At 36.8% G+C, this 23,989-nt stretch overlaps 1 pseudogene; it reads right to left on the bottom strand.

Annotated features, from left to right (window-relative positions):
* Window positions 1–328: 328 nt before the first annotated feature.
* On the bottom strand, window positions 329–22,667 carry LOC133778485 (heat shock protein 83-like; annotated as a pseudogene).
* Between the last annotated feature and the right edge of the window lie 1,322 nt (window positions 22,668–23,989).

Below are 23,989 nucleotides of genomic sequence, written 5' to 3'. Positions count from 1 at the left end.
TTTTTATTTTATTTTAATTGAAATTACATATACACACTAAATGTCAGATTCATATCCCAATTATTCCTTTAATTTTGTTCTTATATTTTAAAATTGTTCTTAGTTGATTTTACAATAATTTAGTTTAAAATCCATGTGGAGTCGATCTCACTTTACATTATATTACTTGTGCGGCTACGTATACTTGCGTATTTTAATTGCTATAATTTTCGCAACAGTAAGAGTAAGCATTATAAAAGGACCAAACCAAAACTAGACTTAACACTCCAAATTTGAAGACCTTATTTTCAAAACAAAAAAAAAACATGGGAAATAGTGTTTACAAGGCTCAGTCAACCTCCTCTATCTTGCTCTCCTCGGTTCCATCCTCCTCCAATGGTGGCATCTCAACATCATCACCCTCGACTTCATCCTCATCAATGCCTAGACCAAGTTTCAGCATTCTGTGGATTCTTGCAACATATGTGTTTGGATCATCGAGGCTGAAACCAAAAGTCAGTAAGGCAGTCTCGAAGAGCAAGAGCACCAAGTCCTTGACAGACTTATCATTTTTATCAGCCTCGACCCATTTTCTCAGCTCCTCCATGATACCATTGTCAAGGTTGATTTCCATCGTCTTTTTGCTTGACATGTAAGAGCTCATGCTGATAACCCTTAAAGTCTGAGCCTTCATGATTCTTTCCATGTTGGCCGTCCAACCATATTCACCAGTGACCAAACAGCAAGGTGGGTCCACAATCCTGTCTGATACCACCACTTTCTCCACCTCGTCGAATAAAATGTCTTTAATGGTTTTGCAAAGGTTCTCAAACGACTTCTTCCTTTCCTCCCTTTTCTTCTTCTCTTCCCCTGTCGCGTCCTCCAACTTAAGCCCCTCCTTTGTTGTCGCAACAAGCTTTTTCCCATCATGCTCCTTTAATTGCCCAATTACATACTCATCAATGGCGTCAACCATATAGAGAACTTCATAGCCTTTCTTCTTAAGTCTCTCCAAGAAGGGTGAATTCTCTGTTAAAGCACCTCTTAGTAGTTAGATTATTTAATTAGCTTTGTTTTAACTACTTGTATTCTCGGTTTAGTCGGTTGCTTTCTTGGTCAGTTGACTAAGTCTTTTCTTGTTTTTGTAACTGTGTACCTAACTCAACTCTTATAAATAAAGGCTTGCTCATCTGACCTATTCATGATCTTGAGCTTCTCGCTTTCTCTTGTTCTCTTTCTCACTTTCTTACATGGTATCAGGTGTAATATCCAACATTTTCATAATACATTTATTTATTATAAATCAGAGTTTTAATACATAAAATGTACAAGTTTACAAATTTAAGAAATAGTAATGGAAAAATAGTGTTTAAAATATGATTTTATGTTTTTAATGAGATTAGAGATAGAGAAACTTGAGTAGTCAAGTATTGGACCCAAATGTCATATAATTTTAATTGGGGATTTTTATAAAATTAAGAAAGTTTTGCTAAAGGGCTTATTTGAAAAGAATTTTAGTATTTTGGGTCCAAGTGTAATTTTAAAAATAAATTAAAAAAAAAGAAAAAGAAAAGAAAAGGCTTCAGCCTTTCTTTTTTACCCGAGCCCCTCTCTCTCTCTCCTCAGAAAATCTCTCTCTCTCTCTCTCTCTCTCTCTCTCTCTCTCTCGTGCGTGCGTCTGCCCGACCACTGAACGTCCACCGGCGATCACCGTTTATAGCCACGCACCGGACCGTTGGATTCAGAGGCCTCCGAACTATCGACCACGTGGGAATCTAGAGCTCACTCGCTGATTAAACACCTCAACTGGTCGATTTAAGTTCGGCCACCCCGCAACTTCAAAGTTGCGATTTGGCCACCTCGGGCATCCGTTTGCCGATCCGTCACCACCATCGTGTTCCTCGTGTTGTGGGTTTCAAAACCCAATAACTGGTTCCTACATCTACCATAGTTGGGTGGTGGGCCCACCACGAGCCACCGCGATCCACCGTAGACCGACGGTCAAAACTTAGTGTTCGAGGTTTTGAAGTACGTTTTGAGTCTCAGAAAATCATCGTTTGACTTGTTGTGGAACCCGATCACTTTGGTATAATTTCTTTGACCTATATATTGTGATTTAATTGTGATTGATTAGAATAATTGTTATTATGTGTATTTATAGTATATAATTATATATTCTTGATATATGGAATATTTTTCTGTAATTATACTGGCTGTCTGAGATTATATGTATTTTTGATACAGGTTTTGATTTTGGAATTGTCCACTTTATAGCCGTTGTGCTGTCCAATTTTCTAGAAAATATTAAATATTAAATAAATTATAAAAAATACATATTTAATTGATTTTCCATTAATATGGAAATTATTATGATAAATTAATTTTAATTATTATTGTTATTATTTTGTTAAGTAAATCAAGATTACAGATTCATATATATATATATATATATGAAAAGTGTGATTTATAGTAAACCTATTATTTAACCATTATTATTGTATATTAATATTTGAATATTAAAATAATATCAAATATTAGTTTCTTACAGTTATTGATATTTGTAAGACCAATGAATTTTGGAGAAAGTATATCTATTATATCACTGGAATTGATATTATGACTAATTAATAATAATATAAATATTTATATTTATATTATTATCATTATATTGATTATTACAATTTTATGTTAAAAATATGATTTCTTTTATAAAATGACTATTTGAATATATATACATTCATATATGTATTGTTATTGAGGTATTTTGTTATTATTATTGAAATAAGTTTATTTATAGATGATAATTATTATTGTTGTTGTTGTTGTTGTTATTATTATTATTATTATTATCATGAGAGTACATTATTAAATGAGCAATGTTTTATATGAAGAGTTATTTGTATTACGTTGATAATAATAATTATTATTATTCATATAGTTTATGATATTGTTAATATACACTATCAATAGTGTATACTTACGATTTTGATAGAATTTAATAAATGATATGCCTTGAATAGGATTTGTATGGATTTGATTGATTGACTCTTGCTGAGCAATTTTATAAAATAAGCTAAGGACCTAAAGTAAGTAAATCTCACATTTTGTGCTTAAGTGTAAGATGCATGACTACATTGATTGTGTACATCTGATGAGTTAAGTATGGTATGATGATGATGCATATGATAAGTATGTGAAGAATGATTATATGAACACCATAAGGGTGTTGTGTGATATGTAATTGATGAATTCCGTGATATGTGAAAGATGTCTTACTTGGTTAAGAATGATATGAATTATGTGCAAGTATGTGTTCTTATGTTGATGGATATGTGGATTACTTTATGTTCATGATTTGTTATATGTTATGATATATGAAGCGTTTAAGTTTTTAGGCTGGAAACCTTAGACCTGAGCCATAGCTCTACGTTAAGGTATAACAACACCACCAACCCAAAGCTTCATGTATTATGACTAAAGATGTTTTGAGTTATATGAGATGTGATACAATGCCTTGATTGAATACCATCAAACATGAATCATGAACATGAACATTGACATTTCAGCATCAGCATGTATGCATGGCATGTACAGTTATGTGATACATTATTATGTGATATAAGACCATGCATATAAATATGAGGAAAATTGTAAAATGCCTTGAAATGTCTTATGTGAAGTGAACATTTTAATGACACAAGGCTTAAGCAAAGTGATAATAAGATGTTTAAAAAGGGTGCCACTGTTTTGATGAAGCAATCAAGTAAGTTCAGTAAAGAAGAAGGAAGTCTATAAGACTTATAGTGGCTGCCCACTAGTGTGGGCTAGGTCAGAGTTGACCATTCAGATATGTTTGCCATGTTTCCGTCTTTCTCCTCCATATGTGTAATAAGTATGGCAGCTATGACAACGATGAAATGAGTGTTATGATAAGCCTAGCTGTGATGATGGCTAGCCAGAGGAGAACCCATGGGATTCTATATGATATGTGTAACAAGCCCTGCAGGCATTGGCCGAATCAAACAGTGTGCACAACTGATATTGGGCCCATAAAAAAATGTGAAACTAAAAGAAAGAGCATACAAGTAAAGTTTGAAAGTGCATGAGCAATAAATGAAATGCATAAGTATATAAGTTAGCATATTAGTATATGTGCACTACAAACTCACGACATTCATGTGTATGTGTATGCATGAGATTTGCTTACTGAGCGTTAGCTCATTATGTTATTTTCCAATATTTTTCCAGGTGTGGCTTTGCTGTTGAGCAACTTGTGGAGCACGGACTCAGTAGCAATGCAATAATGGTTTAGAGTTTTCATATGACTGCCTTAAATTTAAAGTATTTATACGTGTAATAATTTCTACTAATAAGTTTATATAAAAGTTTTAAATTTTTCTGTATTTCTTCGTATCATTTTATTTAATTCTTTTGGTCAAGTGCCTAACATACTCGTAAACTCTAGAATTACGAGTATGTGGCGAACGTACCCTACCTTAGGGACGTTACATCAGGCTTCTCGGTCTTTTACGCTTCTGCTCAATCCGTCTCTGATCTTCATCTTCTCCAATGGTGTCTGATTATTCTGCCACTTCCGATAACGTCCCTCCGGCGACTACCTCTGCACTTTCGGCCCAACAACAACAGTTTACTGCTTTGTCTCAGGCGTTAAACCACACCCTACCTGTCAAATTAGATCGATCCAACTTCCTTTTGTGGAGCGCCCAAATGGAAAATGTGGTTCTTGCGAACAGCATCGAAGATTTTCTTGACGGATCCAACCCTCCTTCGGCCCAATCGATTAAGGGAACTGCTGGTCTCAATCCTCAGTTTGTCACCTGGCGCCGCAAGGATCGACTAATTCTTAGCTGGTTATATTCGTCTTTTACCCCTGAACTCATGTCCCAGATAGTCGGACACACTACGAGCGCCACCCCTGGTCCGCTCTTCGTCAAATTTACTCCTCAACCTCATATGCACGAGTCCTGCAACTTCGGCTTCAAATCCAGACAATCAAGAAAGGGGGTCTTTCAATGATTGATTACATAATGAAGATAAAAGCTTTAGCAAATCAACTAGCTGCTTGCTCCGAACAAGTCTCTGAAGAAGACCAGGTACTATATCTTCTTGCTGGTTTAAACGCAGAATATAACTCCTTTGTTGTTTTAATTACATCCAAGTCCAAAGTTGTGTCCTTTGACCATGTCACGAGTCTTCTTCTGGCTCATGAGTCAACACTTGAACAACAACATACTGTTGATGAATCTACTCCGGTGGTGGCCAATACCACGTATAAATCTCGGTCTCAACCTTGGTCTAAACTGTCTCAAGGCCGTGGAAATCAGAATCCCAATTCCAACTCTGGGTCTTTTTCCTCTTCTAGTCGAGGTCCTTCTCCAAGAAACTCGAGTTCAGCTCCACGAGTCATCTGTCAACTATGTCAACGCCCTGGCCATACTGCGTTTCGATGCTACCGAAGGTTTGATCCAAATTTTCCCGCAACTTCAAACCCCCCCAACATTTTTTCTTCCCCTGCATCTGCTATGATTTCCAATGCCAATACTATCACAGATGACACCTTGTTGCTCGATTTTGGCACTTCCCATCATCTCACTACAACTGCTTCGACTCTTGATCAAGGGAGTCCTCACACAGGCCCAGACTCCGTAACTGTTGCAAATGGTAACACTTTTTCCATCTCTTCAATTGGTAAATCACATGTTGATACTTCTGCACAATTCTTTTCAACTTCACAATGTTTATCATGTTCCTAACTTGACATCTAATCTTTTGTCTGTTTCAAAATTTTGTATGGACAATGATGTGTTTATTGAATTTTACTCCGATCATTACAAAATCAAGTCTCTACATACGAAGAATCTGCTCCATCGCGGTTCTCTTGATAGAGGTCTGTACACTTTACAAGCAGCCTCAAATCTTCACTGTCCAAGCAATAAATCCAATTCCTGTGCTTATCTTTGTACTTCTTTTTCTTCTACTATACCCGCTACTTCTCCAACTGTTTTTTCTTCTGTAATTCAAAGCCCTGCAGCCATTTGGCATGCACGTTTTGGGCATGTAAATTATGATATTCTCAATTTTGTTTTACACAAATGTAATCATCCATTTACATATAATAAAAATCATGTTTGTAGCTTTTGTCAATTGGAAAAAAGTCATCGCATTCCCTTTATTTTGTCAGATTCTCAAGCTTCTTCTCCATTAGCTTTAATTCACACTGACATATGGGGTTCTGCCCCTATTATTTCCACAGATGGCTCTCGTTACTTTCTACTTTTTATTGATGATTACTCACGTTTCACTTGGTTCTATGCCTTGCAAACAAAAGATCAGGCTTTGTCTATGTTTAATAAGTTCAAACTCTTGGTAGAAAAACAGTTTTCCACCTCTATTAAAGTTCTTCAATCTGACAACGCTGAGGAATTTAAATCCTTTCTGCCCTTTTTGACCTCCAGTGGCATTCAACATCGGTTTTCCTGTTCCCACACCTCTGCCCAAAATGGCAGAGTGGAACGAAAACACAGACATGTTGTTGAGACAGGCCTTGCTCTTCTTGCCATGCTTCTCTTCCACTTAGGTACTGGCTTGATGCCTCTAGGACAACTGCCTATATCCTCAATAGACTCCCCACTAAAGTTCTTAAAAATCAATCTCCCTTTCAGGTCTTATATAACAAACAACCAAACTACTCTCTCTTTCGATCTTTTGGCTGCCTTTGTTTCCCTTGCTTAAGACCTTACAACAAACACAAGCTCCAGTACAGATCAACCCCTTGTTTATTTTTGGGCTATAGCACCTCCCACAAAGGATATCTTTGTCTTGATGTTTCAACCAAACGTCTCTACATCACCAGACATGTTGTCTTTGATGAACATTCCTTTCCTTCCTCTTCTACTTCTACTTCTACTTCTGTTTCTCCTTCTTCTAACTTCACTCACACACCAGCCATTTTGCCTCTTCCAATTGCTACCATCCAAACTCATTCTCCCTCGGCCACCCCTAACTCACCTTCTCCTCCTTCTCAACATGTTAATCCTCCCTCCCCCTCACTTATTCTTCCACTGCCACTTGTCCTTCATTCTCCTTCTTCTTCCCATTTTCCTACCTCTAATTCTGTTCCCCCTATATCCGCTCAATCTCTTCCTGACCAACAACATGTGACTAACCAACTTTTTCAGGAAAATGTTACTACTTTGCAAGTTGCTCCTCTAGTCAATAATCACCCTATGGTTACATGTGCCAAAAGTGGCATCTCAAAGCCTAAAGCATTCTCTGCAATCACAAATTAGATCATCACTTACCTCCAAAATCATACAAGCAAGCTTTGGGTCATTCTCACTGGAAGACAGCAATGGAAATGGAACTTGCTGCCTTAGCCAAGAACTCCATTTGGACCCTTGTACCTTGTCCTACTTAGGCTCATGTTATTGACTGCAAATGGTTGTTTAAATTGAAGTACAAATTGGACGGTACCATTGACAGACACAAGGCCAAACTTGTTGCTCGAGGCTTCACTCAAACTGCCGGAGTCGACTACTTTGATACTTTTTCTCCTGTGGTTAAACCTGGTACAGTCCGCGTAGTGCTCACTTTTGCTTTATCCAAAGGTTGGGCTATTCGGCAAGTCGACATCCACAATGCTTTACTCAATGGTGAACTTTCAGAAACTGTCTATATGTCACAACCACCAAGATTTCATAATATTACTCATCCTCACTATGTGTGCAAACTCAACAAAGCCCTCTATGGCCTCAAGCAAGCTCCACGGGCTTGGTTTTCTAAGCTCAGCTCAGCTCAGCTCTTCTCTCTTGGGGTTTCACGTGTGCCAAAGCTGTTCATTCTTCATCACCCTCAGTTCACTATCATCACATTGATTTATGTTGATGATCTCATTATAACAGGCAGTGATCACTCCACGATTGAACATTTTGTCTCGGCTTTGCATGATAAGTTTGCTCTTGGTGATCTTGGACCTCTTCATTATTTTCTTGGTATTGAAGTTACATGAACTTCCAATCAGCTGCATCTTTGTCAACAAAAGTATGTTCATGACATACTCAGATCCCTTGACATGTTGAATGTCAAATCTGCTTCTACGCCAAGCACGATTGGCAAGTTGCTTTCTCGAAATGATGGTGTAGTCCTCCACGATCTTACTGAGTATCGTCAGATAGTAGGCTTTCTTCAATATGTAACCATGACTTGCCCTGACATCGCCTTTGTCGTTAATAGAGCATGCCAATACATGCAAGCACCTACTTTGGCTCATTGGTCTACAGTAAAATGCATTTTGAGGTACCTCCATGGCACTCAATCTCATGGCATCACCTTCACTTTCACCTTTGCCTCCACTCTTCATTTGGCTGCCTTCATTGATGCTGATTGGGCCTCCAGCCCCGATGATAGGCGCAGCACTGGCGGCTACTGCATTTTTCTTGGCGACAACATTGTTTCTTAGTCATCCTCCAAGCAGAAGGTGGTGTCTCGCAGCAGTACAAAGTCTGAGTTCAGGGCTCTTGCTAATGTTGCAACAGAGCTCACTTGGTACAAAATTTTGTTTGCTGATCTCAAGCTTGCCTTGTCTTCTACACTTGTCATCTGGTGTGATAATGTCTCTGCTGCCCAACTCGCCTCCAATCCAATCTTTCATGCTTGCACAAAGCACATCGAGATGGACTTCCATTTTATAAGAAATATGGTGCACAAGAAGGAGCTCTCAGTCAAGTATGTTCCATCCATATATCAGGTGGCAGACATACTCACAAAACACCTCCTTATAGCTCGGTTCACATTGACTATCTTGTCCAGGCCTCCCAATTTAAGGGGGGCTGTTAAAGCACCTCTTAGTAATTAGATTATTTAATTAGCTTTGTTTTAACTACTTGTACTCTCGGTTTAGTCGATTGCTTTCTTGGTCAGTTGACTAAGTCTTTTCTTGTTTTTGTAACTATGTACCTAACTCAGCTCTTATAAATAAAGGCTTGCTCATCTGATCTATTCATGATCTTGAGCTTCTAACTTTCTCTTGTTCTCTCTCTCACTTTTTTACATTCTTACTGCTTTCTTGCTTTCACCAGTGATATAGTAGATAACTTTCTGGCCTTCCTTCATCCTTGTAATGTAGTCCTTCAAGTTGGTCATCTCGTCACCACTCTTGGTTGAGTGGTACCTAAGCAAGTCAGCCAACTTCGTTTTGTTCTGGCTATCCTCAAGGATGCCCAGCTTGATGCTCTCAGAGAAGACATCATAGAACGTAGCATAATCATCTTTGTTTTCAGCAATCTCATTGAACATCTCAACGCATTTCTTCACCAATTTCTTCCTGATTACTGTGAGAAACTTGTTTTGTTGAAGCATTTCACGAAATATGTTGAGAGACAGATCATTAGAATTGACCACACCATTAATGAATCCAAGGTACTTAGGAGTGAGCTCCTTGCATTTGTCCACGATGAACACCCTACGAACATAGAGCTTAATGTTGTTCATCTTTTGCTTGTTTTTAAACAGATGCTATCTTGGGTATGAAAAGGATAGCCTTGAATTCAAGATGCCTTCAACAGAAAAGTGCTTCACAGCAAGATGATTCTCCCAGTCATTGGAGAGGCTCTTGTAGAACGCCACATACTCCTCCTTCGTGTTCTCCTCAGGTTTCCTCAACCAAATAAGTTTCTGCTTGTTAATCAGTTGCCACTCATGGATCACCTCCTTAACCTTTTTCTTCTTCTTCTTCTTCAATTTCTTCTCTTTCTCCTTATTGTTAACTTCCTCGATATCACCCTCTTCTTCCTCCTTCGATTCTTCATCTTCATCATCACTAATCTCCTTCTCAGTAGTGTTCTCAGTCCATAGGTAAATGGGGTAGCTAAGGACCTCAGACTGTTTCTTCATAAGATCCTTCACTCTTCTTTCCTCCAAGTACTCCAGCTGCAAAGGAAATTAAACACAAATTATGTCAACAACAGCAAACTAGAGCAGCAATCTAATAATCTAAGAGTGGCATGTTCTAAACCAGATTTCTCTACAATTTTACATTTGTAACAGTAATCAAGTTCATGTTGGGGTTTTATGCCCTAATTAAAACCCAAATTCTTTGTAATCTCATTTTATTATCAATAAAAGAATAGGAATCATTATTTTGACTTGGTCAATCACTTTGCTCACATGTTTTATTTTCATGATTATTTGTTTAATATAAACTTCTATTAAATCTCGAGCATATAGCTAATCTTATTTATAGTGACATAATCACAGTGGAATATAAATATGATTATATGTTCAAAAATAAGTTAGTCCTAAGATTAGTCAGTGCACCGGATTTACACTGACTTGCCAATCTACGATATGATCTACTTACACATTACAGTGTTATGTTCTTTCCAAAACATTAGCAAAGTAGATAAGATCGGATGTATTTGTTACATCGGACAGGACCGATATTGACAGTTGATAAGATAAGTAAACATACCGTTATTATCTATTCTAGTCATATCATATAGTTGACTGTAGGTCAATTCAATCTCAATTCTGAGTGGTTAGTATTCTAACTGATTGTATTATTTGAGTTCTTTGACTTGTTCATTACCAGCTTACCCTACGGACTAGCCCATACTTACATCTTGGGAACTCGGTAGTATAATTGAGTGGGAGTGTTAATCATAGATATGAACATCTATAGCTTCTGATGAAGAAGTGAAACGATGGTTTCCTTTTAGTTTGGTTTAAGGTGTTAAATGATAGAGATCTCATTTCAGTAATTAAATTAGTTTACTGAAATATCATTTACAAGGAACTAAGTGTTTTAAGGATAAAATACAATGAGGGGTAAAACGGTATTTTAGTCCTATCTCATTGTAGACCGTCTATAGAGGATTGAGTGACAATTATGGTTGTAACAATGGATAATTAATAGCGTATCTATATTTGTTATAGAGCGTTCTATGAATTCAAGAGTGCAATTCCAAGTCTATAGTGGAGTCACGAGGAATTAATAAGTTAGTAAATTTATTTGTTAGATTTATGATAACTTATTGGAGCTTGATTTCATAGGCCCATGGTCCCCATTGTACCTTGGATAAAATCATCTAGATAGTCTCAATTAATTGATTTAATCATCAATTAGAATTATCAAAGTTGACCAAGTCAATTTTGGATAGTTTCACATAGTTGTGTAATTTTGAGAAGAAAAGAGAAATTATGGCAGATTTATTAATTAAGATAAATTGGTATCTAAATTAATAGATAAATTTAAATCAAGGTTCAAATTATAAATAATTAATTTGATAAAGGATTTAATTAATTAAATCAATAGAAAATAATACAGGCCTTGATTTTAAGTCCAATGGGCTTATAATCAAATGGGAAATTTCACGGGCCTATAACCCATGATAATTTCGACCTAGGGCTTCAAAATGGCTGATATTTTATTGATTTTTTAATTAAATTAAATGGCCTAATTGAGTCTATAAAAGGAGTGCTTAGAGAGAAGATTTTAGAGACGACAGATAAGTCACACGTCAAATTTTCTGATAGTTTTAGATTCTCTCTAAACACAAGTCCTTTTCTAAGCCTCTTTGTTATTTTCTCTTCTTCTCTCTATATCTATCTCATGTGTTGAGAATTGCCCACACTAGTCTAGGTGGTTCTAAGGATACATTGGAAGATCGTGAAGAAAATAGAAGATCGGTTCAGTTTCTTGATAATACTCTGCGACAGAAAGGATACAAGAGTTAGAGAAACTGAAGGAAGGACTCTTAATTCCGCTGCATATACTGTAAGTATTATATTATTTGTTTCTCAATGAATTCAATTTTAGAAACATGTTTTAGGCTATCTTGTATTAATTTGTTTAATATTAGATATACATGAAAATAAATAAAGATCCTGTATAAGCTAATCCAACAGTTCAATCCTTACCTGGTCATCCTTGAGGAATAGTGTGATCTTAGTTCCTCTCCCCAATGGCTCTCCATTAACATCTCAGGTCACTGTGAAAGACCCGCCAACCTGGGATTCCCAAACATATTGTTCATCGTCATTGTGCTTGGTTGTAACAATGACTTTCTCAGCAACTAAGTAAGATGAGTAAAATCCAACACCAAATTGGCCAATCATGCTAACATCAGCTCCAGCCTGAAGTGCCTCCAGGAACTCCCTGGTACCAGACCTTGCAATGGTACCCAAATTGTTCACCAAAGCTAATACGGGCCAAACATATTGAAATTCAATTAGAACCCCTGAACTATTAAATTTAAATTTAATTGCACCGATGATAAAAATAAATTGGATAGCAAATTATATTACATGCTTTGGTCATGCCAATACCACTGTCAATAATGGAGAGGGTCTTGTTAGCCTTGTCAGTGACAATCCTAATGAAAAGCTCAGGCTGAGCATCAAGCTTGCTCTTGTCCGTCAAGCTTTCAAACCTGATCATATCCAATGCCTACCAAATCAAAAATATCATATACCTTGTTAGTAACAAGAATTTGGTTTGCCTTCATTTGTCAGTTAAGTGTATTAGTTGTAAATTAGCTACAGTTAGCCGTTAGTTGTAGTTAGTGTTAGTTTAGCTATATTGTTTTTCCATTACTATAGCTAGTATGTTAGGCAGGTCGGTTAAGTTAGTTAACCTCATATATATAGATGTACTCTCTCATGTATTCATAAAACACATTTTTCACAATCAATAAATATTTCTCTCTGTTTTCTTCATTTCCGCAATATGGTATCAGAGCGGGAAAGAAAGCTTTCCCCCGATCTTGAGTCTTCTTCACCATCGTCGTGTTCTCTTCTTCTCCGGCGATCTTCTCACCAGAGTTGGTGTTTATCCTTGCTCTGCGTTTTCTGCACTCTGTTTTTCTGATCAGTGTTCTTAACCTGATCTCTCTTCAATCCAAAGATGTCTAATGATGATCAATCGACTCCTGCTACAATCGGTGACAACTCTGCCCAGTCCGTGCTCAGGGAACCTGCGAATCCGGTCGTGCAAAGCAATCAAACTCTTCAGGTGATCCAGCATAGGAATCCCCTTGAAGATCCTTCTAATCCTTATTACCTCCACCATGCCGATAATCCAGGTAACATTCTGGTGTCTCAACTCCTCACTGGTCAAGACAATTACATGTCGTGGAGTAGAGCAATGCAATTGGCGATTTCAGTCAAGAACAAACTCGAGTTCTTGGATGGTTCGATCCCTAAACCTTTACCTACTAAACCTATTTTGTGTAATTCCTGGACTAGAAATAACAACATTGTCATATCTTGGATCTTGAATTCTGCTCTAAAGAAGTTTCCTCTAGTATTTTGTATGAATCTGCTGCAGCTATATGGAATGATCTAAAGGTTCGTTTCCATCAAAAGAATGGACCGCACATATACAATTTGAGAAAAGGTTTGATGAACCTCAAACAAGACAACCAGGGAGTCAGCATGTACTTCACTAAGCTGAAGACAATTTGGGAACAATTGTCTCACTATCGTCCTTCTTGCATCTGCAATGGTTGCACCTGTGGTTGTAGCACCCTAAGTTGCTAATAAGGTTTAGGACCTTGATTAGCGTGCCTGGAGGGCAATAAGTGAATTAATATAATAATATATGAATTTAAATGAATATGTGATTAGAATGCATGTTTAGGTGATAAAAATATGCATGTGGGCCCCGTTTGCATGATAGGGGTAAATTGGTCATTTTAGCTCGTTGAGGGTATAAATACGATAATTGTATTGTATGATTTGTACCACGTGAGTGTGGTGATATCAGTGTGATGCACGTACCGAGACGGTCCAAAGGAGCTAACTAGTCTAAAAGTCACAATGGGATTAAATACCCGGCTCAGGAGGAGCCTAGGGGTATTTTGGGGATTTTGTAAATTTAGTTCTTGTGAGTTAATGGTAACTGGTAATCTGGTAACTTGTGTAACCGTTAGTAACTGCTGAGATTAACAAATTCAGATGGAGAAATGGTAAAATTGTAATATAGGTGAAAGGACAAGAGTGTCCTTGAGGTTTAGTTAGGAAGGGATTTTAATGGAGGGATAAGATGGTCTTTTGGCAGAGGTTTAGATAGCTTTGGCTGAGGGAAGTGGATATACACGATACTTTATGCTAAGTATGACTGAAACCAAGTTTGGAGGGCTAGAGAAATCAAGAAGGAAAGGGAAAAAACTAAGAACCTAGAAGGCAAAGTGGAAGAGGAAGTGAGCTGAGTTCTTTGAGGCTAATGAAGAGCTTAAGGGTGTGAAATCAAACTCAGGTCAAGGATTACTCAGAGGTAAGAATTTATCCCTTGTTTTGTTAAGTTTTGAGCTTGATTTTAGAAGACAAGAATGAAAATTGAAAGATAATCATGGCTGGGTTTGCATGAGGATTCAGCTAGTTTATCAAGAGGGATTTGGTTTAAAGCTGGGATTGGAGGAAGCTCAAGTGGAGTTCTTGATTAAGGTAAGAGTATTAAACATGTTTGAAATCTCATAACTATTATGGTTTAAGAGTCTAGAAGTCTTATTTGCACTTCTCTCAAGTTTTGGTTTAAGTGTTTGAAATCTGAAACTCAAGTGTGAATGTTGGGTGTGATTGTGTGTTTGAGCTTGTTGGTGGTGTTTATAGGTTGATAGATGTATTATTTGGGGATTTGGATTGATTTTGGGGTTTGGGTGTGCATTGGGGTTGAATTGGGAGTGTTTTGGCTCAGGGAAAATGTAAGGGAAAACCCAGATTTCTGGGTTCGCGAAGGAGCGTCGCGGCCCTGTTCTTGGGCGCCGCGACGCGAGGCGTTGATCCCTAAAGAGGGTGTTTTAATATTTAAACTCGCAAGTGCACAAGTCGTTTCGGAATATAATGTTCATGTAAGTACGAGGTCGAACCCATGGGAGTTGACTAACATCAAAAGAAACTATTTCAAACAAAGCAATAATATTCTAACCTAGTTCCAAATATTTGATGAGATTTTGTTTTAGAAAAATAAAAGACAAGTAATAAAAATATTTAAGATTAAATAGAAAAATGGTTTTCAAATGAGATATATAAAATAAGATTATTAAGATTTTAGAATCCACAAAATGCAAGTTCAATAATATTCATAAGTATATTGATTCCCAAGTTTTGATATAGTTGAAATAAATCACACTAAATAATTTTTTCAAAATATATTTTCTATTCAAGCACAAGTTACTCTTTCAAAAAGGTAGGATTTTTCTTCACTTATATAAGATATAATTTCTAAGCATTAGTTGTGTTACAACCTAAAGAAACTACAAAAAATCAAAGAGATTATGTTTAGGCAAAATATGATACTTATGCTCTAAGAATTAGATGTGGACAATTTAATGAAAAACATTTAATAAAAGAATATCATATTTTTGCATAATGAAGAACTAAGTGTAATATGCTTTAACAATCAACACTAGATGAAAAATGCATATCCTTGATAGAAAAATCCATAAACAATGTTACACAAATGGGAAATCAACATACAATAAAAAATACTATCTAGTTACATTTTGCTTCATCATCATCTTAATAACCTTTGAAAAAGATTAGAAGCTCATAACTAGATAAAAATTACAAAATAACATACTTGACATGCTCTTCAAAAGATGAAAATGGTAGATAGAAAATAGTGAAAAGAAGAGAGAAATATGGAGTGTAGAAGAGGTTGAAAAAAAATGAAGAAGAAGAGCTCCCCAAATGGTCTTACAAGACTCTTTTATAGGCAAAATATGGAAATTAAATTAATCAAATTAAAATAAATAAATTGATTAATTTAATTGTGTTGGGAAGTAGTAGGATAAATAGAGTAAGTGTAAGAGTATTGGAAAGATGAAATGTTTGGTTGGGTAAAAGATTAGTGAAAAGCTAGGGTAAAAAATAAATTAGGAATGTTTATTTAGGTAAGAAAAATAGGGAATAGTGAATTGATATTTAAGTAAAAAATATTGGGAATGAAAATGTGATTTTTGGGTCTTTTTGTGGCTGTTTTGGAGGAAATGGCAGCAGCTGAATGTTTGGCCTTTTTGGAGCTGGGCCCAAGTTGGTGGAGAGGCAGCAATGAAAGTGGGCCTTGCTGAATGTTAGGCTGGCCCACGTTGGTGAGGCACTTGCTGGAAGAAAGGATATATGCATATGTGCATATGTTGATGCTGATGCTGATGAGTTGGAGACAGGAGGCGTGATGGCTGGTGAGGAGGGCAGGTGGGCCGCGGCTGGGCTTGGGCCTGAAGCTTCTGGGCTTGTGGAGCTCTAGTTCTCAAAATTGCCATTTTCTTCCTTTCTTTCTTGAAAATTGTCATAGTTCTTTCATTTTTATTGCTTTTCAAGAGCAAATAAAATACAACAAATTCCCTATAAAACAAACATAAATTAAATTAAAATTAAATATTTTCAATAATAAAATATACAACCAAAAGTTACATGAAAATATTAATTAAAACTTAATTTTCTTAAACATTCAAGCTCAAAATTGCATCTTTTTACTCCTAACTTAACAATATTATTTTTAAATAATTAAACTATAACATTTTTCAATAATATACTATAAAAACACACAAAAATATATAAAAATCAAAATTAACCTAATAAATTCAAAATCACTTAAAAACTTGATAAATCAATTAAAAACTCAAGGATTAAGCAACAAATAGCACATAAAAAGTGGTAAAATAACTCTATTTTATAGAGTTATCAAGGCTGTTTCTGAGCAGGGGAAGCTCTCTGACTTACTGGGCGCCGCGACCCTCTAGGGCAGCGCCGCGACGCTAGGCCATTTTCAGAACATGGTGTTTTGCAATTTTGAGCTTTTTCTCCGGGGGTCGGGGGATGTTTCCGACATATTGTTTTAGGGATTTGGGGATTCTGAGAGTGTGGGATTGGCCCCGGGAAGTGATTTTGGATTGGTTAGCATTAAATGGTGTTTTATTTGTGTTGTGACTAGGTTTTCGGAGAGGCTCGGGATAGAGGACTGTGCTTGTGACCTTGGTGCATCGGAAGGCTCGGGGTACAGGTAAGAGAACTGTAGCACCTGTAGAGCAGGGCTTGGGCCCATAGTATTGTTGTAGGGCGCGGCCCTAAATTGTATTATTGTTAGGAAATAGCTTAAGATAAATGATTATATATTTGATTGTTATTTGAGAATGCTAAATGTGGCAACAGCAGAATGATCGGCGAAGGGCCGGGAACGGTGAAGGCCAAGAATGGCAGTAGGGCTGGGAATACCACTTAGCACATGGAGTGCTCGTGGTTAGGGTGAGATCCCAATGGATACATGGGATATCCTTACGGTGTAGACTGAGATCCCAGGCCTTGGTAACGCTTCTGGGACGGCATGGCCGTGTATGTGTTAGATTTTATGGACTGTCTAATTAGATATGAGCTATCTGCTGTAATGACTGTATATTATGCATATCTTATGTATTGTTTGAGTTTTCTTGCTGGGCTTAGGCTCACGGGTGCTCTGCGTTGCAGGTAAGGGCAAAGAGAAAGTCAACCAGCCATGAGTACGGAGAGCGTGGGGGCGACGCGTACATGTTTGGCCTGCCCGACTGCTTTGGTTGGGGATATTTTTGAGGAATGGCTGTACAAACCCTAGTTTTGATGGTTATTTACTTATAAACTTGTTTTGAGTTGTAAATATTTTATAAACTGAGTTCTGGGATCCTGAATGTTAAACTCTTGAACTTTTAATGAAATAGAGTACTTTTAAAGATTACAGCCTTGTCTTTTTTCTTAAATCACACTTTTCTTCTCTAAACCTCGCTTAGCGAGTTAATTGCATATTTTAAACTCACTTAGTAACGGCTCTAAGGTAGTAGGGCATTACAGTGGTGGTGTCAAGAAGCTCCAAGAACACCACCACATGGAGTATATCATGTCATTTCTGATGGGACTCTCTGATTCTTACTCACAAGTCAGGAGTAGCATCCTCCTCATGGATCCTCTACCTGAGGTCAATCGAGTCTTTCATTTGGTTACACAGGAGGAAAACCAACGACAGCACTCAACTGCTGCTGTTGAACAAAATCCAAGCATGGCCTTTGCCTTTCACGGAGACAAGAACACCTCGAACAAACCTGATTCAATTGGACACAAATCGTATCCCCAAAAGAGGAACAGGCCTTTCTGCACTCATTACAATATTCTTGGTCACACCATCGAAAAATGTTACAAGTTACATGGCTACCCACCTGGTTATAACAAGAACAACAAAGGAAAAGATGCTATGGCCAACCAAGTTCACACCAGTACTGACACTGGAACTTCATCTGGTGACAATCCCACCCTACTACCTCAACTCACCTCAACACAGTACCAACAACTTTTGAACCTTCTTGTTGTGCAACAAACTGGTGTGCACTCATCCGACCCTAGCACATCCACGGGTATCGTACTCTCCAATGTGTCTTCCTTTCCTGTGAATGGCTCCTGGATATTGGATTCAGGAGCAACAAGACACATTTTTTCTGATCTTAAACTCTTTCAGTTTCTTTGCACTGTCACTCCCACTAGGCTCTTATTGCCTAACAATGACAAATTATTGGTCAATAAATGTGGATCTGTTGCTGTTACCCCACACCTGATGCTAAATGATGTTTTATATGTACTCACTTTTCAATACAACATCATATCTGTTAATTGCTTAACTGACCACAATTCTCTTTATGTTACATTCTTCACTGACCACTTCATCATACAGGACATTATCCACAAGTGAATGAGTGGCAGAGGTAAATCCAAGAATGGTCTATACATATTGGATTCCTCGCCTACTGATTCTCCAATTCTCTCCATCAGTGCTGATGTTTGGCACTCTCGGCTTGAACACCTTTCTAATAATTTCTTGCATTTACTTAGCAATAAACTGAGTTGTAACAGTGCAAATTTACACAAGGTTTCTCCCTGTTATATTTGTCCTCTGGCTAAACAAAGAAAACTTCCTTTTTCTAGCAACAATAATTTTGCTTCTCATATTTTTGATCTAATACATTGTGATATTTGGGGTCCCTACCACATTACTTTTCATTCTGGACACAGATTTTTTCTCACTTTAGTTGATGACCATTCAAGATTTACATGGCTTTACCTGTTATATTTGTCCTCTGGCTAAACAAAGAAAACTTCCTTTTTCTAGCAACAATAATTTTGCTTCTAATATTTTTGATCTAATACATTGTGATATTTGGGGTCCCTACCACATTACTTCTCATTCTGGACACAGATTTTTTCTCACTTTAGTTGATGACCATTCAAGATTTACATGGCTTTACCTCTTGAAACAAAAATCTGATGCACTAGGTATTATCCCTCAATTTATGTCTTATGTTCAAAATCAATTTCACTGTATGTTTAAAAGGTTTAGATTTGATAATGCCCTTGAACTTGTTTTCAAGGACTTGTTCCAGGCACATGGAATATTACATGATTACACTTGTGTTGAAACCTCTGAACAAAATGTTGTTGCTGAGAGAAAGCATCAGCATTTGTTGAATGTTGCCAAGGCTCTTTATTTTCAAGCTCATATACCAATTCGTTTTTGGACTGAATGTGTCATGACTGCTGCTTTCCTCATCAATCAAATCCCTACTCCTAATTTGCAAAATAAATCTCCTTATGAACTTCTGTTCCAAAAAGAACCTGACTATGCTTATCTAAGGAACTTTGGCTGTTTAGTTTTTGCTTCTACCCTCACAGCTCATAGAACTAAATTTGCTCTGAGAGCTAGACCCTGTGTCTTTATGGGATACCCTCAGGGTGTGAAAGGTTATAGGCTTTATGACATCAACTCCAAACAATTTTTCATATCCAGTAATGTTGTCTTTCATGAAACCATCTATCCTTTTCATAAACTGCATGAAGATGTCACTAATGTTGATCCTTTTACAGAACTTGTGTTACCCTCTTCTGTTGTGACTAACACACCTATTGATGATTATCCTACACATCACACTAACCCTGCAGAATCAAGTTCACCTTCACAAAATGATGATGCCTCAACATCACCTACTGCAAGCATGCCTCCATCATCAATTGATCCCATCCACATTCCACCCGAGGAACCTCTAGTGGCACCTAGACGGACGAGCAGACCCACTAAACAACCAAGCTACCTCAAAGATTTTGAATGTTACTCTTCCATTCAAGATCAATCTTCTACTCCCCATCCTATCACTAAATTCCTTTCTTACACCCGTCTATCTAATTCTTACAAAGCTATTGTCCTTGCAGTTACTTCACAGAAGGAACCACAGACTTACAAACAAGCTATGCAATTCAAGCAGTGGCTCGATGCCATGGACACATAACTCACTGCTCTTAGGAACAACAACACATGGTCTGTTGTGCCTCTCCCACCTGGCAAGAGAGCAATCGGTTGCCGTTGGGTATACAAAATAAAATTTAACAGTGATGGGTCCATAGAACGACATAAAGCTCGACTTGTAGCTCAAGGATATACACAACAAGAAGGCCTTGAATTCTTTGACACATTCTCTCCAGTGGCCAAAATGGTCACATTTAAATTACTCATTGCTGTTTCTACGGTGCAACAATGGCATATGTTACAAATTGACATTAACAATGCTATCTTAAATGGTGACCTCACTGAAGAGGTCTATATGCAATTGCCACCAGGACTAACTTTGCCATCTTCTTTCTCTACAGATTCTAACCTGGTATGCAAACTTCACAAGTCAATATATGGACTTCGCCAATCATCAAGGCAATGGTACAAAAAGCTCTCTGATGCCTTGCTTCAAGAAGGTTTTAAGCAATCTCAGGCCGATTATACTCTCTTCACACGAGGCACAGACGATCAATTCATTGCCCTGCTCGTTTATGTCGACGACATTATTCTAACTGGACCCAATCTTGATGCACTACATCAGCTCCAAGCATCTCTACATCAGAAATTTAAGCTCAAGGCTCTTGGACCTTTACATTACTTTCTGGGTTTCGAGATAGCCAATGGAAAAGATGGCCTATTTCTCTCTCAACAAAAGTACACCATCCAATTACTCGAATATACAGGTTATGCAGGATGTAAACCTGCTAAAACGCCCATTGATCCACGGACAAAACTAGATGACCAGCAAGGAGAGCCCCTCACTAATCCTTCCTCATACCGTCAGCTCATTGGCAAGCTATTATACCTGACCTTATCGAGGCCCGACATCACATATGCAGTGAACTGTCTCAGCCAATTCATGTCTAATCCTCGAAGCACTCACTTGCAGGCCCTTAACCACCTACTTCGATACCTCAAAGGGAGTCCAGGACAAGGTCTTCTTTATTCACCCCACTCGTCACTACATCTCCGAGGCTTCTCTGATTCAGATTGGGCTTCCTGCCCCATCACGAGACGTTCCACAACTGGTTTCTGCATCTTCATAGGAGATTGCCTAGTCTCATGGAAAACTAAGAAACAACCCACCATTTCCAAAAGTTCTGTTGAGGCAGAATACAGAGCACTTGCAGCAACTACAAGCGAGATAACATGGCTTCAGTACCTCCTCACAGACTTGAACCTGCCTCAAACCACACCAGCTTTCATTTATTGCGACAATCAGTCAGCAATACACATTGCTAACAATCCCACATTTCATGAGCGGACTAAACACATCGAACTTGACTGTCACTTCATTCGTGACAAGATTAACAACTCAACTATTCGGCTCATACCTGTCTCCAGCAACCTCCAACTTGCTGATGCATTTACTACTTCCCATATACACAAGTTGTCTGTATATAATCTATACAGTCCACCTTGAGAGAAAGGGGGGGGGGGGGGGGGGGGGGGGTAACAAGAATTTGGTTTGCCTTCATTTGTTAGTTAAGTGTATTAGTTGTAAATTAGTTACACTTAGCCATTAGTTGTAGTTCATTTGTTTTTTCATTACTATAGTTAGTATGTTAGGCAGGTCGGTTAAGTTAGTTAACCTCATATATATAGATGTACTCTCTCATGTATTCATAAAACACATTTTTCACAATCAATAAAGATTTTTCTCTGTTTTCTTCATTTCCGCAATATATACCAATCTCACTTCAAAAGATCCAAACGGTAAGATCAGGAAAAAAAAACAAAAACAAAAACAAATTCCTCAAGTCCCTTCCTCACTCACTCATCCCTAATCACTCATAATCACAATCAAAATGCCATTACAGTTTTGGATAGTATCTCTCTCTACGTGTGTGTGTGTGTGTTTTTTTTTTTTTTTTGAAAACACCAAATCACTATCTTCAAAGATAGCTCTTCACTACTGTATATATCTACTGAGAAATTTCATACCATACCTATATACATTCAGTTACCTATATACATTCAGTTACAGATCCAATATTCTTAAGTAATAACATTAGAAGCAAACAAAATCAAGATTTTTTTTTAGATAATCAATGTCAACCGGCATTGCCTCACATGTATAAATAACATACATACAGATATGAAAAGTCTATCTCCTAAATCGATCCGTGCATACAAAACAAAAAAATGTTCGACTAAAACAATAGAGAAAAAGTGTATACAGTAATTTACTTACATCAGAAGCATTGCTGATAAGTTCACGAAGGAAAATCTCCTTGTTGCTGTAGAAAGTGTTGATGATCAAGCTAAGAAGCTGGTTGATCTCAGCCTGAAAAGCAAATGTTTCAGTCTCTCCCGTGTGAACATCCGCCATTGATTCCGATCAACTTATCTGAACCGAACCAGAGCAGTACAGAGCGAAGAAAATCGATTCGGGATTACGTAAAATGCCAAACAAAATTTCAGCGATCAAGAGAGCGAAGAGCACTTTATGTGTTGCGTTAAGTAACATTGCAAAGGCAAGGGCAATTTGGGTACTCAAGTTTATTCAGTGAGCCGGAACGGTTTCGCGGGGACTCTCCAGTAGCCTGTAGGAACTCTTCATGGTTCTCGCGCTTCTTGACTTTTCCGCTCCCTCTCTGTTTGGCCTTGCACCTCAAAATTTAAATTTAATTTAATACACCTTGTTTTTTTTTTTTAAATTATTATATCATATATTTTTTTCAACTTATAATCATATTTTTCTATATTTTTTATATTTAAAAAATAAAAAATAAAAAAATTTGTTAAAGTAAAAAAAAATCCAAAAAATTATGTGAACAAGAAAAGATAAAATAAAATTATTGAAATTAACAAAAAAAAAGAAATTAAAGAATATAAAAAAATTGAGAAAAAGTGTTAAGAATTATTTTTAAAATTATTATTTTTTAATAAATAAGGTGCTCATATACACATTCTTGGGGTATAAATATGATGCTCCTTCTAGAGAATCTTTAAAATGAAAAACCAAATTACATCATCTGATGGAAGGTATTTTTAATTTGCTTGATTTTTTTTTAAATATTTGAAGAATTCACTATTATAAAACATATAATGATTATTGGTAGTTTTTTTTTTTGGACAAAAATAATATTAGGATTAATTAAAACTTCATAAATGACATTTGATTTTCAATATTGACAAATTAAGATTGCATATTTATACCACTTTTCACATGTGGTTGAAAAATACATCTGATGTGGTGTACTAGTAAGTGTAGGGGCAAAAATCGAGTAGAAAGTCATAAGATAATTGAATAAGTGGGAATTACAAGATTAAACTTATTTATTCAATTAAGTAATTATATTATAATTATGTAATAGTAAGTGATTGAAGAGGCTAAATTACATTCCTTAATTTTCAATGATGGCATTAAAATTGGTGTAGTTATTAAGTTGTGTAATTAGCGGCAAAACCTCTTTATTTTTACATTCTTATACATTTAACTCTCAATTTTTTTTCGCCAGTGAAACTTCTCAATCCACGGTTCTGTCAGCAGATCTAAAGTCTCCATTTGTTGTGGCTTTTAACTGCCAATGTGGAACTACCTGGCCATCTAAACTAATGTCACATCATAATTTTTTAATTTTTTAAAATTAAAATAAATAAGTTAAGATATTTAAATTAATTCAAAATAAAATCATTTTAAATAAATAA

Source organism: Humulus lupulus, chromosome 5 (assembly GCF_963169125.1).
Source record: "Humulus lupulus chromosome 5, drHumLupu1.1, whole genome shotgun sequence".
Taxonomy (NCBI): Eukaryota; Viridiplantae; Streptophyta; class Magnoliopsida; order Rosales; family Cannabaceae; genus Humulus; species Humulus lupulus.
Note: the sequence above shows the minus strand (reverse complement) of the source record. Positions and strands in the feature narration are given on the sequence as shown.